This window comes from Antechinus flavipes, chromosome 2 (assembly GCF_016432865.1).
Source record: "Antechinus flavipes isolate AdamAnt ecotype Samford, QLD, Australia chromosome 2, AdamAnt_v2, whole genome shotgun sequence".
Lineage (NCBI taxonomy): Eukaryota > Metazoa > Chordata > Mammalia > Dasyuromorphia > Dasyuridae > Antechinus > Antechinus flavipes.
The window spans coordinates 674,635,298-674,650,701 of record NC_067399.1 but is presented as its reverse complement, the minus strand read 5'-3'; the positions used below and the strand labels follow the sequence as shown (position 1 = coordinate 674,650,701).

The following is a 15,404-nucleotide window of genomic DNA, read 5'->3' as shown; positions in this document are numbered from 1 at the left end:
CACCTTGGTAGTGGGCCTGTCCTCCTGCTTCCCCCACTGAGACCAAGGCCGGGCTGAAGAGCCTCCAGAAAGCTATCCAAGCCCCAGGCAAGGAGACAGACTGTGAAGGAGATAATAAAGACTTTTGTACTTTATCACCTGGCTATTTTCATGCTGAGAAGGCTGGTCCCAAAGCCTCCAGAAAGCTAACCAGGACAATACATAGGATCTCATCACTATAAACACAGCAAATTGATAAGAATCAGAATTGACAAATAATAGATGAGAAAGATGTTTTTATTACTTTCAGTATATTTAAATGAAGAAAATACTCCCACTAAGCTTTTAAGAGCCATGATATAGAAGAGAAAATAACTTCAAACCAACTCTAAGAAAAGGGAAAGTCGTTTCACCACCAATACCATCTTTACAGGGTATTCTTTATCATCTTAATTATTTCATAGTAAATTTCTTGGGGTGCATCAATACCAAAAACAAAATCCAAATGATTGTAGTTAGGCAGAGTCTTGTGCAAAATTTTGCTGCGGATTTGGGGAATTAATTCGGAGACATCTTCTGGATTGCCCACAAAATTATTTCCACCACTCCACAATGCAGTTGGCACTTTCATCTCTGAGACGTTGTACTTGGGAGGAAATGTCTGCGTGTACAAAAAAGAGAACAAGAGTCTTCCCAGAGAGACAAAATTCAAAGCTTATCACTTCTGGGGAACAGCTAATTATTTAAATGATTTTTAAAAAGTGCTTTATCTACTTCCTTTCTGTTAAACGAGACTGTCAGAGCCAAAAAACTATAACAGATGGTTTGGTTTAACTTTGTTGTCATTATTACTATTATTATTTTAAAGAAGAGTTCCATTATAATGGGGGATCAGAGGAATACTTTATTTCTTGGTAAGTAATCATTAATTCAAACAAAGTATAAGGAAGGATTTTTTGTGTATATATATGTATATATATATGTATATATATATATATTCAGATATACAATATATTTATATATCTAATGTACATTTATATGTGATATGTTGATAAAACTGATTTATATATATTCATTAAAGACCTTAGCTTCAAAAGGCCAGGATCTCCCATTGCAAACACAATCATCTCCAGTCATCCTGATCTATATCTGGCCACTGCACTCAGATAACTCTGGAGAAGAAAGTGAGATAGGTGACTTTGAACAGCCTCCCCTCACTTAAATTCAACTCACTTGCATGTCATCATATTACCTTCCTGATGACATGGTCCTTTGTCTGTCTGTCTCTCTCTTTTATTTTTTTCCTTCTCTTTCTTCCTCTTTTCCCTTTCTTCCTTTATCTATCTATATTAAACACATTCTCCATCTCCTCCCCCCCCCACCAAAAAAAAAAAAATACAAAAAAGGATAGTATTTGGCTCATATTCCAAAGAAATAAGTTATCTTTTTGGGCGGAGGCAGAAGGGTGTCAGGTATTGGGCCAAGTTTTCACACCATGTCCATGAACAAGATAGATATTTGTACCTTAAAAGATGCTGGTAATGAGGTCATTTTGTAAATATTTCCTATCTCTTAATCTGGGGGGGGGTCTGGGAATATTTTTTAACTAATATTTTGATTATGTGTTTCAATACAATCAATCTCTCTTATAAACCTAAGCATCTTATATTATATTTTTCAGTCAATAAGCATTAATTGAGCATTTACTATGTGCTAGGTACTGTACTAAATGCTGGGATTCAATTAAAGGTAAAAAATTAGTGGAAAAGACAAAACAACTGTGTACAAAGAGACAAGATAAATGGAGCTAATATTCCAGGGAGAGATTCAGATTTCATTTGGGAAAGACATTTCCTAGAAAAGGGGACTTCTGAGAAGGAGCCTAACAGCTTCCCCAAACTTCTCAAGGTGTCCATGACATAACAGATAGTTAAAAATCTTCGATCTGAACCAACTGCATGATTCTTTAGATGACAAAAATGAGGCATTGAGATAATGACTTATTGATGATCATAGAACCAGTTAGTGCCTAGAGTCAGAGTTAGAAATCAAGCTTGCTGATTTTCTTCATTAGTTACCTCTTTACAAAACGAGGAAAAACTCCATATTAAAAAAAAAAAAAAGCTAATTACCTGATTATAATGATCAAAGTTCTCTTTGGCACTCCCCCAATCAAAAGCTCGTAGTATTGGTCGACTTTCATAAAAACTCTAAAATTGAGACCAAAAAAAAGAAACAAACATAGGGATCAGAAAGAGTATTTATCCTTGAGTTGAACAGTTCAAAAATCTTTGTTGTCCAACCTGGCAAAATGAAAAAGAACACATATTACTATTCTCCCTAAAATGAAAATAGAAACAGAAAAAAGAAAATATCTCTTGATTTTTCTCAAGACACTATATGCCCTAGACTGGATTAGGGAAAAGGTGGAAGTGGGAATCCTTAAGCCCCTTAGGGCTTCCCTGGTACACTGAGAATAGACAAAGCAGTGTGCCTAAAGTATGAAGCTCCCTCAGATATCTGCTGGCCTTTTGTTCCTTTACTGAGAACCCTTTGAAGTTTAGGTCATCAATAGAAAACCAAAGCTGCCCTTGTTGGGAATGGAGAAGACAGATAAAATGTAAAAGTGGAATTTTCTCTAAACAACTCCACACTGGGCAGCCTTTCCTCTGAGCTTCCATTCTAGCTAGGGTACCTGGAGAAGGGACAGATAGTTTCTAAATGCACAGTGATATGGAGGAGACACAGCATCCAGGGATGGGTGGAAAGCACCATCAATGCCATTTCTAGGTGACTGCTAACCGGAGCCCAGCTATTCCTGTCCCTGGAATAGTTTCCATCATAGGATCCCTGAGGTATGCTGAAAATTTGAAATACACCATTGATATAAAAGATGAAAGTCCAAGAAAAGCAAATAACAACAAATTTATTTGCATACATAGACAAGACCAAGAGTGAACTGGAACTAAGTACCAAGGACCAAAGACACAGGGCTTTCACTGGGAGCCATCTGTATAAGACTGAGGATTCCAATTAAGCACACTAGACACTTGTTGGACCCAAGATTGGATGACTCAGTTATTTTCCCACACTTTGTAAAAGTTTTTCAAGGAGAGGATAGAAGGAAGGACAAAGATCTTGAACTCTGCACTCTACAAGCATTGAAAAAAATATGGTACCTGTAAATAGTGGAGTAAGTTTTGGGCAGATGTCCCCCCTGGAAATGTGCCACATATACATCAATTCGACTCTAGGAGGAAAAAAACAATAACTTATTTTTCTATAAAGTCTGTTTCTCAGGGCTCATGACAACCCGATCTTGGTTTCTTAGCCAGTAGAGTTCAATGTTGGATAGATTCTGGTATGCTAGAAAGGTCTCAGGACCAATCCTAGCAGGAATCTGGGCTTCTTTCTGAGGACTCATCTGGCTAAGGCTAGAGAAGCCATTTCATCAGCCATTTAGTCATAAATCTTGTAGCCACAGTGTTCCATGAAATCAAGAAAATGGGTTTCCTGTGCAAGAAGAAATATCCTTCAAGAAAAGAAAAGAAGAATGAGAAAGGCACAGAGATTAGATTACTATTTCTGGTGCACACCAAAAATGTGGGAAGGAATTTAGAATTTTTGGAGATCCTGAGGGATCAAGGATAAAAGGAAGACAACAAATACAGATCACAAAAGGGGGGCATTAAGAAATTACCAATTATGACCAACACATATACCTATTTTTATGTATATACTAAAATGTTTGCAAATAATATCTTCATTTATTGAGAGAAGTAGAAGGGAGCACACTGTCTTTTCTATGTGATGTTCCACAGTAGAAAATATCTTCATACACACTCTCTTTTCTTATATTCTAGCCTGATGAATTCTTGCCATGTGCTTTTTCACATATATTTATTCCCTTGCCATGCTTTCCTTATATGTATATTTTCCATGTGGCTCACAGGTTTCCTTTTTTCTATGTGCCCTCACTACTGATGGTATGAGAAACTCTAACAGAGTGTGCACCAAGAGAATCTTGTCTTGTTACTATACTTACAACATTGCCTTTTGTTTGAACAGATAGCCCTTGGAGGGCTAGTAAAATATACATATTCGTAGGAGCTCATGATCTGATACTACCCTACAGAGTACCTTGGTTTTCTGGAGGATTCATGTACAAAAAAGATGCCCAAGAGTGTACACTTAAAAATGTAAAAACAGGTGACTATAAATAGGAATTGTTTGGTCGATTCATGTATATATCTAGGACTCTTCCTAATATTAGATAGATATAGATATAGATATTATATGTATATTCATATAAAGCATGACATTTGGAGTCAGGAAGACCTAGATTCATGTCCTACCATAGATACTAACTAGCTATTTGGTCGTAAGTGAGACACTTGATCTCTCTTAGTCTCAGTTTCTGTATCTTTAAAATGAGGATAATAATAACACTTGTCTCTCAAGGTAAATTGCAAGAATTAAATGAGATGGAGAAGCTAGGTGGCACAGTGGATAGAGCACCAGGAGGACCTGAGTTCAAAACTAGCCTCAGACACTTACGACTTCTTTTCTGGGTGACCCTGGGCAAGTCACTTAACCCCAATTGCCTCAGCAAAAAAAAAAAAAAAAAAAAAAAAAAAAAAAAAAGAATTAAATGTGATAATTCTTGTAAGGTACATTACAAATCTTAGAGCACTATATAAGTTATTTGGTTTTTGAAGATACAAGGTATATAGACTGAGAAGACTCAGATTGAAAAGAAAGTCTTGTGAACCCCTCTGGGTTTATCTATTTAGGAGAGAAAAGTTTCTGGAGATGTCATCTGTGGTCTATAGAACAGGTAATCTTGGGGTCCATGACTGGTTAGAGTTTTGAAGACAAAAACCAAATAGCTTAGCATCACTTTTGTGTTAAGTATGACATGGCACTAATATTTGAGAACAAGAAAAGGAAACACTCTTACCATGTTTAAGTTCTTTGAATCAAACCCAGTCACACTGAAGGTGATTTCACCACAGAGAACACCAAGTATTCCATTGTCACATACTGTAGTCGCCAAAATTTTACTGAAGGCAGTTTCAGGCAGCAAGTCCTTTTCACCCATTAAAAACTGTGGGGGGAAAAAAAAACAGAAAGAAAACAGATATAAATATGGCAGCCACTGAAATGGTAACAGCCTATGGCAACAAACAGCACTTCCCCAGCTCTATTATCACATGATACCCCATGCCCATTGCCTGCCATTCTTGCTTGCATTGGTAGGAGACATAATGTGGAGGACTTTGATCATTTTGGCCCATGAGATCCATGAGAGTAGGACAGGAATTAAGAGGGACCAAAAAGGTCCTGATAATGTCCCTCAAAAGTGGATATCCAGATTATATGACTTTAAGTATGGGAGATACTTTAAGAAAGCATCTACTCTGATCTTTTTTGTGTAGCATAATAAATGTGGAAATATATAGCGAAGAATTGTGCATGTTTAAACTATCTTAGATTACTTACTGTCAGGAGCGGGAGAAAGGAGGGAGGAAGAAAAATTTGGAATACAACTATTTTTGCATGTATTTTGAAAAATAAATGGCTATTCTTCTGGGGAAAAAAGAGGCTAAAGTGCAAAAAGAAAAAAAAAAAAAAGAAAGAAATCATTTACTCTATGCCAGGCATTATGCTAAGCACACCTTACAAATACTATCTCATTTGAGCTTCACATTTTTTGTGAAGATAAGTGATCATCACAAGAGGTCAGTGCTGTTATTGTCCTGATCTTACAGAAGAAACTCAGGCAAATAAAAAAGGTTAAGTGACCAGAGTCAGAGCTATTGAGTGTCTAAGGCAGTATTTAAACTAATCCAGGCTCTATCCCTATGGTACCTTGGTGAAGCTGTGGGTAAAAAACAATTTGGAATCAGGAAAACCTAAATTTGAATCCCACCTCAGATCCTCATTAGCTTTAACTTTCTTAACTTCTGGGTTAATATGGCTCAGTTTTTAACCTTTCCTTTTTCTTTTATTGTTTCTTTGTCAGTTTCCTCATGTGCACAATGAAGACAACAATTTCACCTTTTCTCTCTGGGCAGTTGTGAGAATCAGAGATTTTACTTCGATAGATAGCTGGATAGACAGACAGATAAATAGATGGATGGATGGATGGATGAACAGTTGGATGGATGGATAACTAAATAGACAGACTGACAATAGATAGATGGATGGATGGATAGGTAAGAGTACTTTGCAAACGCTATGGTATGATACAAATTCTAGTATTTTTTACTGTCATTAGGTTGCTATTATTTCTCCATTGCACCCTGCTGCTCCTGCTACCAATTTAAATTTTGCCTCATGGTGCCAAGAAGAATAAATCTACTCTTCTTTCCACTGAAAGAATTTCAGATACAAGTTATCAAATGTTAAGGATTCAATTGGCTAATGGCTGCTGGGATCCAGTTCTGACTAGGAGAATAGAACCCTTCATATGAGAGGATGATAATGATACAAGGAGACTGAGAAGCAGTTGCATTCTCTGACCTCTTTTCTTCTCTCTTGCCTCCAATTTATTTCATTCCCAATCCACAAGCAACATCTGTATCAGTAAAGGGTGATTTGCAATTCCTTCAGAGGTGTTATGATTCAGAGCTGTGAAGGCTCTCTGAGAACTGACCTGCCTCTTCATACTTAAGTTTGATCCTCAACAATTTCCTGTTTTTCCTTTTATGGGAACACAATTGTTTTTCCCCCAACAGCATGGTCAGTAAGTTTGTGCAGCTGCCATTATTTGAGTCCGCATGCAAAGGAATGCAAACAGCATTGTCAAAGTCTTTTCCATCCTATTCCTCTGGATGGTTGCAAGGTGAGATGCTACAGCAGGTATTAAATCTTGTGAGATGTAAAGGAGGCAAACTTTCTGACAAATGGAGAAGTAGGATTGTAGTCAGAGTAGGCATTTTTCATAGGTCTCTCGTCAGATCCATCCTGGCTCAGCCCTTGGATGTGTTGGCTCCTTTTAATTACCCCAACTGAAAAAGTCTTACCAGGTCTCTTCTCTCTTTCCTTCCCCATGGGTCACCAAAGGAACTCTCCTAGGAGGAGCCTAGTCATGAACAGGTCACTGCTGCTTCTTTGTTTCTTGTGTCCCTGTTTGGGCGCCATTTGTAAAAGTTTCCACATTTTGCTTCCACCTGCAATATGAGAATTAGTAATATCCTATGAGCTCTGACAAGGTCAATGGTCTTAGAATCATAGATTGAAAATATCAAATCAATAACAGAAAATCAGAATAAGTACTGAGGATTGTCTACTTAGTATAGAAGCGACCTTCAAAATCTTCTCTTTCAACCTCCACAGTACATAGTTGTGGAGATTGAGGCCTAAAGAAATAAAAGAACTTTCTCAAGATCACAGGGGTAGAAAATGACAGAGAATAGGATTCAAACTCATCATTTGAGCCCAGTTGTAGTAATTGTACTTCCTCAAATCTAAGGCAGATGACACACTGTTATGTGATTTTAGGGAAAGGTTCAGATTCGCTCCTACAAATTGATGCTCTCTGACTCAATTAAAGTGAAAGTAAAATTTAATTATACAATACACAGAATAGATTGCTTGCAATAACAACTAATACAGCAAATAACACATAACAAAGAATGATGAGGATTATGATTAGGATAGAGGAAAGAGATAGAGAATACATCACCAATTCGAGGGAATGCTAGAGTGGCTGGTAGCCCCATTCTCCAGCCTTCAACTCGATCGGGAAAAGTAGGTCCCAGGCAGATGAATATCTCCATGGTTGAAGCTCCGAATAGAGGATGCTTTACCTGCCTTTTATAGGAATCAGGATAAAGAAGGCTTTGAGCCAAATAAAGACATCATATAAGACAAGGAAGTACCAACAAGAGCTCCAGGTGGTTATAGTCAAGTGTTGCATCAACAAGGGGGCCAGTCCTTATCAACAGCAACGGTTCCAAGGAGTGGTGAATTCCTGGAATCATGTAGTTGGAGCTAAAACACATGTAGTACGTTCCCAGCTTATAGGTTAAAAAATGGTCAAGTTCTCATGGGAGAAGGAGCTAAAACACCTGTTCTTATGGGTTAGGGAATGGCCAAGTTCCCACAGGGGGAGTCATGTCCTACCTTGGTTAGGTTCACATGGCTCACATGGGGATTAGATTCACATGGAGACTGGGTTCACATGGAGATTGGGTTCACATGGTTCGGATGGAGATTAGGTTCACATGGGGAAAAGTCACCTTCTTACAATGATTTGAAATGAACTTACTAATAATATGGAGATTTCCTATTCATTTGGCCTTAAGTTCATGAGAAGCATAAGAGAATGTGACAAGGGTAGTGAAGTTGGAGTAAATATTCTTCATTTTAGAGTACATATAACAGTTACAAAAACATAGGGATAAAAGATATATGTATATAGGAATAGCTAAGCTATTAAAATATATGGTAGCACTATTAGATTTTTAAAAAATCATACCAATGGTGATTAGTATCAGAAGTAACTAAATATAACTAAATGTGAGGCCTCAAGCAACTGTCCTGCTACTATATGAGTCTGAATTTGATGTTCGTTCAAGGTGCACGGATTAGACTGTAATAGTCGCTTCAGGACGTGAGATTGATTTGGAATATTAATTAAAGGTTGCAAAGACAAAGAGATATGGGGAAGAGGTAATAGTTTGGGTACCCAAGTCAAACTCTGTATCACATCAGTGGTCAGGGGAAAAATAGAAAACATCACCCTGCCAGTGTAAGAAGAAAACATCAACATCTGTATCAGGGGAAAAATAGAAAACATCACCCTGCCAGTTAAACATCCAGAATAAGAGAAACAGAAGTTAGATCAGTATCACTATTAGACACAACACATATGTGTTGGGCAGAAACTTCATATAGCTTAGAGAAGTTGTTTAAGGGGTACACAGTCAAGTCACAAAGGTTAGAAGAATGTGGGAGAAGGCAGGGCTCCATCTGCTGGGTCATCATCCCACATTTTCTACCCTTATTAATCATTACACAGTCAACTAGGGGGTGAGTTACATTATTATGATCTATATAATTACTTTGTATGTAAGGCAGTGCAAAATAAGCATGTAATACAAAAGGAATAACATGAAATTGACACATAACAGCCCAAACATGCACTTGGTAATACACATGTAGAAATTGGCCTTGGTAATTTAAAGTATTTTAGTGCGGTAGGATCATTGTGGGCAACCATTGTGCATTAACAGTTAAGGCTTGAGCTACATCCTGTCCAGCACTGCGCAGTTGGCTAGCCAGAGTCTCAAGATCTATGGAATTCACTATATCCAAACCAGTTCCTGCCCCACCAAGCAAGGTATCATACCAAGTTCTTCTCCTGGGAAAACTCTTCTTTTTAGAAGTATGCCTAGTTTTCCCACAAGTGCAACAGGTCAGAAATCCCCTGTATTCAGCTATTTATCTCTCTTACTCTATTTTTATTCCTCCCTTCACATATCTACAATTTCTAATTTCCAACCTTAACACACATACCAATTTAAAGTTATTTTTAAATTAACCAGTAGTTTGTGAAATTTCCAAAAATCTACCTAGATATTTCATTCAAATGTCTTTTCTTTAGCAACCAGGAAAGAGTTAAGCACCAATCCTTGCTTTACCTTGAGAATTCTTTTCTCTGGCTGAGTCCTGATAACAGACTTCTTGTTTACATAAATGATAGCCCCTGTTCTTCTATTTTCTCAAAACTTTCCAAACTTTCAATCTATGTTTTTATTTTTTCTCCTTCTCTCCCCCCTCCTGCAAAGCCACTGCCAGAGGCAGAGGGAGAGAGAGAAAAAAGATTTTTTTTTGAGAAGCCCAAACTAGTTCTCAAATTACATTCTGAAGCACTTTGAAAGAATTACAAACTTTGAATGAATTCCAACTCCCAACAATTCAGTCTGATATTTTTCTAAGCCTGTAGCTGAATTCTTATCTCTTTTACAAGCTTTCTAACTTTTAACACAGAACAAAGGCAGTGCAAAGCAGACATACACAGACATTCACAAAACTCAATTTTCATCTTTTACATACAGATTTAAGTCTGATATACCCAAATAGTCCTGGGATATACATTCTTATCCCATATATCTCCATCCCATTTGTCAGAGTCCCAATCCATTTTTGCAGAGGCAATTACAACATGCACTTTCTTTTCCCCTGCAATTCAGATTTTTTTTTCAGCTGGACCTTCTCTTCTTTCTTCTTATCTAGTTCCTGGCAGACTTCCCTATATGGCTATGTCAACATGACCCAGCCTTGTAGGCATATTCCATTCATCTCCTTCCCTTTCTCTATTGAAATGAATGAAATAAATAAACACTCAGCCAACTGGGGTAGCTTGCCACTTTTCACCCGGCTACTCCGGTCCTTACTGGACCCCGTGTTTTGTGCCCAGATCCTTGCTAAGGAAGAAAGCGGGCATCTTCCCACTCAGGACCCTGTGAATCTCCCGTACTTATGAACTACAATGAGTACTTAAATACATTAGTGAGCTAGAGGATTTGCTAAGTACCATGCTAAATTAGGCAACTGACTTATTACTTTGTAAGGATTCCAACAGGGGACTCAATATTTTTATTAAAGAGAGATATTTGTAGCAGCAAATATCCTGCCAACTACACCAATTCATGTTATGTGATTTTAGGGAAAGGTTCAGATTCGCTCCTACAAGATGATGCTCTCTGACTCAATTAAAGTGAAAGTAAAATTTAATTATACAATACACAGAATAGATTGCTTGCAATAACAACTAATACAGCAAATAACACATAACAGACAAAGAATGATGAGGATTATGATTCGGATAGAGGAAAGAGATAGAGAATACATCACCAATTCGAGGGAATGCTAGAGTGGCTGGTGGCCCCATTCTGCAGCCTTCAACTCGATCAGGAAAAGTAGGTCCCGGGCAGATGAATATCTCCGTGGTTGAGGCTCCAAATAGAGGATGCTTTACCCGCCTTTTATAGGAATCAGGATAAAGAAGGCTTTGAGCCAAATAAAGACATCATATAAGACAGGGAAGTACCAACAAGAACTCCAGGTGGTTATAGTCAAGTGTTGCATCAACAAGGGGGCCACTCCTTATCAACAGCAAAGGTTCCAAGGAGTGGTGAGTTCCTGGAATCATGTAGTTGGAGCTAAAACACATGTAGTACGTTCCCAGCTTATAGGTTAAAAAATGGTCAAGTTCTCATGGGAGAAGGAGCTAAAACACCTGTTCTTATGGGTTAGGGAATGGCCAAGTTCCCACAGGAGAAGAAGCAAAAACCTATGCTCTTATGGGTTAGGGAACGGTCAAGTTCTCACACGGGGAGTCATATCCTACCTCGGTTAGGTTCACATGGCTCACGTGGGGATTAGGTTCACATGGAGATTGGGTTCACATGGTTCAGATGGAGACTGGGTTCACATGGTTCAGATGGAGATTAGGTTCACATGGTTCAGATGGAGATTGAGTTCACATGGTTTGGATGGAGATTAGGTTCACATGGAGATTAGGTTCACATGGGGAAAAGTCACATTCTTACAATGATTTGAAGTGAACTTACTAATAATATGGAGATTTCCTATTCATACACTCAGCTATTTTCCCCAATATCCCTCAGCTAGTACCCATTAGGGCTTGTTGGGGGGAAGGAAGGAAGGAAGAAAGGAAAGAAGGAAGGAAGGAAAGAATGAAAGGAGGGGAGGGAGGAAGGTAGAAAGGAAGGAAGGGAAGGAGAAAGGAAGGGAGGAAAGGAGAAAAGAAGGAAGGGAAGAAAAGTTCCCTTTCTCCCTCTTTCTCTGCTTCCCTCATTCTCTCCCTCTGTCCAGATAGGATGTCATATCCTTATCTAGAGATGCTCTTAAAAGCATTTTTTTCCTCTTTTGTACCTCTGAACCTTCCCAAGAAATCTTGGGGTTTACTGGCTAGATTTCTTTCTTAAGGATGAGGCCTTAAGCCAAAATCAATCTGATTTTAATTGTCCACCGATAGGTGCCAGGCCAAGCCCCATTTGATCATTGCTTGGGTTCTGATTGACTCAGATTGAATGTAAATAGCCATCTTTTCTGCTTTGGCAAGAAACCCTGAGGACAAAAATCAACAACACATATATAGATATAGATCACTCCAAAGTAATTAAAACCAAAATAATTTGGGATGAAGAGCACTATTAATTTGAGGGAGAGCAAGAAAAGCTTCAAGCAAAAGATGATGTTTGAGCTGCATCTTAAAGGAGAGACATTGTGAGACTGAGATGAGGAGGGAGGGATTTGAAAAATGGGGGGATGATAAATTAGTTCAAAGGCATCAACACAGGTCAGAGAGTATGTTATGAGTGAAGAACAGAAAGAAGGCCAGTTTGACTGGACCACAGGGTATGTGTGTGTGTGTGTGTGTGTGTGTGTGTGTGTGAGAGAGAGAGAGAGAGAGAGAGAGAGAGAGAGAGAGAGAGAGAGAGAGAGAGAGAGAGAGAGAGAGAGAGAGAGAGAGAGAGAGAGAGAGAGAGAGAGAGAGAGTGTATGTGTGTGTGTGTGCATCTGCACTAAGTGAAGGGAGAGGAACTAGGGGGTTTAATAGACATTTAGGCTTTTAAAAAAAGAATCTAGCTTTCTGCCAGGCTGGATTAAGCATTCAGTGCTAAACAGAAGAGTTTTTCTTTTTCCTAAAGCAGTTGGTTGAGCATGGTCTATATTTAAAGGAAATTACTTTTGTGTAGAGGGCCGGAACTCTGGAGAAATATACTTGAAACAAGGATAGGTGTTAACTCAGTCGGATGCATAGGGATGATGTTTCTCTAGTTTACATAGTATATACTATGTAATCATAGTATATACATAGTATATCATCTCATCAATCCTACTCAGTTAACATCCTGCTATAAGTATATTTCTCCAGACTTCTGGCCCTCTACACTTAGGCAGGACTCTACAATCTATCCTGCAATGGGGAAGGGCTTCAGGCAGAGGGAACAATCAGAAAGCTGTTGCAATAATGTAAGTGGCAAGCTGAACAAAGAGGCTAACTGTGACTGGAAAGAAGGGATAGTAAAGGTCAAAATGACAAGGTCTGGCAGGTGCTTGGCTATATGAAATAAAAAAAGTAGGGAATTGAGACTCTTGCTGAAATTATAAGCAGGATGAGGGGGCCTTAAAGACAGCAAGAGAAGTTTGGAAGAGGAGGTGGGTTGGGGAAGGATAATCTGAACAACAAGCTGTGGGTGTTCCCCAAGGGGCAATCCTCAACCTTTTTCTCCTCTCACTACATACTTATTCTTTTTATGACTTCATTGGTTCCCATGGATTTAATTGTCTATGCACATGAGCCCCAGATTTCCAAGTTCAGCCCCCTTGTCCTCCTTCAATCATTGTTTGCTGAATGAAATCACTTACTGTAACCACTACATTTTATATAGATGGGAACTAGAGAAATCAAGTAATTGGTCTGAGAGTACTAAATCGCAGAGGGTCATGTCATGGGATCTTAGGACCACAGCTTTAGAGCTTACAAATCAGAAAAATGAAGTTGATGAAAAATAAGTGGCTTGTCCAAGACCACATAGTTAATACTGGAGATGGGTTTTGAACCCATATCATCTAATTCCAAAACCAGCCATTACCCCTCTTTGTCACTTTTTTGTTCTCTGTCTCCAATTCATCATTTTAATCTTTTTGAACCTAATTTAACCTCACATTTGGGGGGATTTATTTTTCTGAATATCATAGTGATGTCATATAATTTTGGAACAATCATTACAATTTTACTGGACCACCTAAAGGAATAAAATGTCCTGACAATGCTTCATGGCATTTAGGAGCTTACCTTAATAAAACTCCTGTGCTGTAAAGAATGGGAATTCCAGCTCAAATCTCCTTGGCAGGTCCTTGGAAGCCTCTGATGACTTGAAAATGGAAGATGCTAGGAAGACTTTAAAAAGGAAGATTCCACTTCTTTGAGTAGAATATCCCAAAGGATAGAATTGAGATCCTGAAGCCAAGAGATAAAAAAGAGACTATCAGTCAGTACATCCCCAAGTGTGGGGAATCCACTTGCCTAAAATTCCTCTGACCTGAACAACCTTAGTGATTACTAAGGGGTAACTGTCAGACTAGACACTCTATATACTCCAGGAAGAGGTCATGTGAATGCACCAGTAGAGGATGGAAACTCATTTCTGGGCTTCAGACACAAGAAGGGGAGGCATGAAATTAAGAGAAATGGAGCAATAATTCTTTGAAAAAACTTATGTTAGCTATTCTGGGTATCCTTCATCATGCCTTTTCTCCCTAAAGTCAAGGCAAAGTGGAAAGCAGGTTGAAAGTATATTTTATACTCTTAGCCATATTTTTAATCTCTTTTTACCATCTCTTTGGCCTAGGCTCCTGGAATAAAACTCCTAGCCTTTCACCCACAAGAGGAATCTCAAATTAGTCTTGGGTAAGATAATCCCAATAGGTGGTCAAATGGCGCAATGGATAGAATATCAGATCTGAAGTCAAGCGGATTCACCTTCCTTTGCCCAAATCTGTCTTCAGACATTAGCTATATGACTTGTAACCATGGTTAAATCACTCAACTCTACTTGCTTCATTTTCCTCATCTGTAAAATGAAGGAAATAGCAAATCACTTCAGTATTTCTGGATTTGGAAATCCCAAATGGGGTCATGTGCAAAATGAAAGAAATAGCAAATCACTCTAGTATCACTGGATTTGGAAATCTCAAATGGGATCATGAAAAGTCAGTTGTGACAAAAATAAAGTCTTGTTTCCTTTTTTTATTTTTATTTTTTTCAGTGCTCCAGGGCTTGGCAAGTTTTTTTTTTTTTTTTTTTTTTTTTTTTTAATGTTTGTATCAGGTTCTAGGTTTTTCCCAAGGAATGGGATGGTTTGTCCCAGAGATTGAGGAGATTTAAGTTTGGATTTTAATGCTTTCAGGTGAGTAGTTCTCTCCTAAGAGAGAGAGGATTTGGGGGCTTTTTTCTCCTAGAAATTTTAGGTTTCCACCCAGTAATTGGGAAAGTTTAGGGTTAAATTTGGTTTCTTCAGGAATTGGAGTGATTCTGGTTTTTATTGTCTGCCGTAAGTGTTTGGGTTGTTTAAATTTAGGCTGGATTTAATTTTTTTAGGATTTCAAATTTGACCTAGGGATTGGGGAAGTAGAGAGTTATATCTGGTTTGGCTCAGGGAGTGAGGTGGTTTAATATTAGTTTTTTTTTCCCCCCAGAGTAGAAAAAATTTATGAGTTACTACATGGTATTTGTCTTTGGAAAAATGTCTTTTGGCATGAGACCAGGGGAATAGCATGTCATAAACTGACACTGTCTTAAGAAAATTCTTATTGTCCCGGAAACAGATATATATTACATTCAGGAGTGGAAAGAGTGATTCAAATTATGTTAAAATATA

General features: G+C 38.2%; 1 long non-coding RNA gene across 1 annotated transcript; it reads right to left on the bottom strand.

Annotated features, from left to right (window-relative positions):
* Positions 1-311: 311 nt before the first annotated feature.
* LOC127552162 (uncharacterized) lies at positions 312-8,432 on the bottom strand. The gene is made up of 6 exons (XR_007951275.1): positions 7,670-8,432; positions 7,008-7,154; positions 4,940-5,086; positions 3,159-3,229; positions 2,112-2,189; positions 312-640 (listed from the first exon to the last, which is right to left on the bottom strand). It is a non-coding gene; the product is annotated as an uncharacterized LOC127552162 (long non-coding RNA).
* Positions 8,433-15,404: the final 6,972 nt, after the last annotated feature.